The sequence below is a fragment of the Solanum stenotomum genome, chromosome 5, assembly GCF_019186545.1.
Source record: "Solanum stenotomum isolate F172 chromosome 5, ASM1918654v1, whole genome shotgun sequence".
Taxonomy (NCBI): domain Eukaryota; kingdom Viridiplantae; phylum Streptophyta; class Magnoliopsida; order Solanales; family Solanaceae; genus Solanum; species Solanum stenotomum.
Window position 1 is genome coordinate 46000575 of NC_064286.1, and position 4217 is coordinate 46004791.

Below are 4217 nucleotides of genomic sequence, written 5' to 3' on the forward strand. Positions count from 1 at the left end.
ATGCAGCGATGATGTGACGCGGTCGTCGCATCCATAGGTGGGGGAGACTGGAGAGTGTCACATCCCGCCACTTCACAATCAAATTTTGCAGTCGGATAGGGGCGGAAGAGTCTAGAGTTATGGAGAGGTTTATAGAGAACTCTAGAAGCCCTTAGAGTTTTCAAGAAGGCTTAGAAATCCCTAGGTCCTTCCTTAGAATTCTCTAGAATGCCTTTGATATTTTCTTGGAAAACCTTAGAAATTCCTCGAAGTGTAGAGATTTCTAGAGAGGGACCAAAGTGTAAATAATCTAGGGACTTGTAAAGTAATTTTAAATTGCACTTTAGTCCCTAGGTGTTAGTATAAATAGAGGTGCCCCTCATTTGCTAGGCACCAAGAAAGAAAGAAAGCAACCAAGCATTCAAGCAACTTGTAAAAGCATTCTCCAAGCAATATAAAGCCTTCTTCCAAAATTCTCTAAGTCTTTCCTTTTATTTTCTTAGCGATCTTAGCATAAAAGGATTACTTGAGCTTACAAGATCTTGAAAGACTAGTGAGCAAGTTGTCAAGTACCGCACGGAGCTTTAGTAAGACTCTAAGTCTGTGGCATAGGGCTCTCTTACACGAAGTTTTATCGTATATGTTTTTGAGAATTTTCAACTTGGAACAAGTAATGTCACGTACTACCGAGTAACTGAAATAAGTAATGTCACGTACCACCGAGGAACTGCTACTCATGTGCTGGAACAGAAAATGAATGAACAAGAAGTGGAAAACGACTTGGATAATACTACTCTTTTCCATATGGTGGACAATCTCGAGAGAGAATTTTAAAGACGTTCCAAAAATAGGTCAAAACTATTAGAAAGATCGAGATGAAATGTTTTATAATAGTAGAACTAATTATTTTGAGAATTCTTGTTCAGAATTTATAAGAGTAGTAGTACTAGTTCTCATTTAGGAAAAACAAGATCGACAAAAGCTTGCACTTCTATCTATTTTACATAAATATAAGTTCATCCCAAAATCTTTCTCCTATATTCCCTGTTAATATACAGTCATTCATTAACAGCAAGGAGAAGAACAAAACTAGTCCTGAAGAAACTATACAGTTAGATATTAGCAGCAAGGGGAAAGTCCAAATTAGATACTATGCCGGACTGTAATCCTTGTTTCCAGAATTATCCAGTGTCCTCCATGTCCCCTGTTAAGTTTTCACCTAAAAAAGACTACTTCCTCTGGTCCAAAATATTTTGGATCAGAGGCTGGAGGGAGTAATCAAAGAAACCCCCGAGATCAAACAACAGCCCCCTGAGCTTTTCCACACATTGTTTCTGTTTCGACCTAAGCCCTTATGTAGAAAGAGGAGAAATTAGTCTTTCAATGTAGATTTCCCCCATTCACCACTCATCATACATAGTTAATAACCTTTGGACACTTGAAGGAGTCATCCTTTGGATTGTATATAATAAACATTGATTAATACACAACCAAAACATCACCATTATTTGACAAGAAAACAGATGGAAAAGTAGAGATCTCTTGAGTTTCGGATACGTGATGGTGCACAACTTTGTCCAAGATACTGTAAGTCCATACTCTTTCATAACCCAAACATCTACGCCAATTGTCTGAAAATGAGAAAACCCACAAAGATCACTTCCCAACACTCCCAACTCCGAAAAACTACTTCTTCCTCCATAGCAGGGCTCCTCCACCTTTCCCCAATTCTCATAAGCTAAACTAAAAGAAGTAATGCCCCTTCGCTTACGCACATTGTCATAAATAGCACTAGTAATCCAATGAAGTTTCCCCTTCACAAACACACTCAGTCAACTGAAGGACGCCCCATCCTGTGAATAATGAATCTTTCTCCAAGAATCACCCTTCAAACTATATATTTTGACGTCAATATGAGGCGAAATTCCATAAATACAAAAAATATCCACTACATCATACCCAAAACCATATATGTGGTCGTCATATCTAAATTTATGTCTAGAATTAGGCAATTTCTTGTACTTCCTAATAGATGGATTCCATAGAAACAAATGTATTGGTAAGCGTAACCCATGGACAACACAAATCAATCCATTGATAGAACCCACCGAAAATCCTTCTTTACATTTGTCTTTCATGGGATAATTCAAGTCAGATAGCTCAATTACATGTCTATAAAATAAAGAGCTAAAAGAACATTCTTTAAGTCCGTAGCAATGCATATCAAACCCTAGCATAAGCCTGTGGTGTCTCTGATCCTTGTTGTTATATATACTAAGATAGGTGTTGATAAATTCAGGACTAGATATCAAAGCAAGCCAAAACTTTGAAACAGACCTGAATTTCAAAAAGGATTTCACTGGTAACCTTGAGAGGATTTCAGTGATGAGCTCTGGTGGCAAGATTGATGAAAATTCAACACAGTTTGTGGGTTCCATCCCTTTTGGTTGTTGATGGGAGCCTTCTTCTACTTCAGATTTCATTTTTGCTTTTGAGCTCTGGGAGGAAGACGATCCAATTTTGCACAAGTCTACCTACTTATGATAAACCTTTCATCAATTATTTTGTTTTTTTTTTGTTTCGGTATTAAGGATTTTTCCATATTCATGCCAATTCGAGATCTAAGGGAACAATTTCATCGGATTAGATTGTTTAAAATCAAATCGAAATTGATAACCCAAATTGAAAAAAAAAAAGTTATTGCTTTAGCAATATCGGTAAATATTTTGATTTTTATTTTTTTAATTATCGAATTATCAATTCTTAACGGTTTGAGGTTTTCCTTTAACGTGTCAACTAATAACCCGATAATAAATTAAATGATTATATTTATATCATTTGGTATATAAAATCATTAACTTAGAGTTCAGTTTCATACTTTTTTAGGCACAATTTTATTGACGTCTTATATAGAATATAGTTGTGATAAACCCTTCCTTAACGGGTGAGTTGAGTTGAATGCTTCTTGATTGATCTTCATACACGAGTGAACTTGATAATGTTTTCCATGGAAAATGTTTTCTTGAAAAACAAGTAGATTTCTAACTTATTTTCTCATGTTTGGTTGGTGAGTAGAAAATAATTTTTAATGTTTGGTTGGTGAATGAAAAATATTTTTCAAAAAATATCTTTTATTTTGGCTTGAGACTAAAAAATACTCTTTAGAAAAAATAATTTTTGATCCGAAAATCAACCCCAATAATTGATCTAGAACTCGACCCAGACACCCAGACTAGGACAAGACCCGATGAGCATTCCAAAATCCGATCCTGAGATCTGACCCAGACTTTCGACCCAGGACCTGACCCATGAGTTTTTTTTTCAAAAATAATTTTTAAAAAAAAAATAAATTTGACTGGGTCATGGAGTGGGGGCATTAAAATGATATTTTTAAAAATTTGAAATATTTTTCAAAAACAATTTTCAATTTTTTTTTATGGGGATGGCGCGGTCTCCCGACAGCCCAATACCTCCCTCGGTTGGATATCATACTTGATCAAGTTTGCCCTATCTGCCATATGACATTGGAATTGTCAAGCATACTCTCCTTCAAAGTCATATTGCTCAGAAATTTTGGCTCGACATTAGTCAACTTTCTCGGCAAAGTCACCGACTCCTTGATCTTAGAGACCTCCAATACCGTATTAACAACGACTAAGTTGATTGGGATATCCTTTATCCATTCGCCCTATGAAACTTATGATTGAATCAAAATATCAACTATCACAACAAAAAATACTCATTAAAAACGTGCATTGTCATAGATATCATGCTACTGAATTCATTCTTTCCACCAACCATCCAGGTGATACTTTGGACGTTAAGGCAGTTGCTATCAAATGGGAACCCCATCATGTTAACTACCTTAAACTCATCATAGATGGCACATATTCCTCTCAAAATGATAGGGATTGCATGTGTGGCATCGGAGGGGTTGTTAGAAACTATAGGGGTGATACATCTTTGCCGAAAAATATGCCCTTAAACATGGTCTAATGCTAATTTAAGATCATAATATTCAACCCTTTGAAATTGCGACTGACTCCACAGATCTTTTAGAATTGCTGGAACACACAAGCTAATTTATAATTCTTCTATTTTGACTTGCAGGTCACTGTTGAGGAGGTTAGGGAATCCGACAATCCGGCATAGCTTCTGTCAGGCGAATAAGGTGGCAAACACCTTTGCTAAAGAAGGGGTCCAGCTAGCATCGTGCAACCTAAAGAACATCTTTGTCA

The 4217-nt window shown here is 36.3% G+C and overlaps 1 pseudogene; it reads right to left on the reverse strand.

Moving 5' to 3' along the window:
- Positions 1-1331: 1331 nt before the first annotated feature.
- Positions 1332-2462, reverse strand: LOC125864502 (F-box/kelch-repeat protein At3g06240-like; annotated as a pseudogene).
- Positions 2463-4217: the final 1755 nt, after the last annotated feature.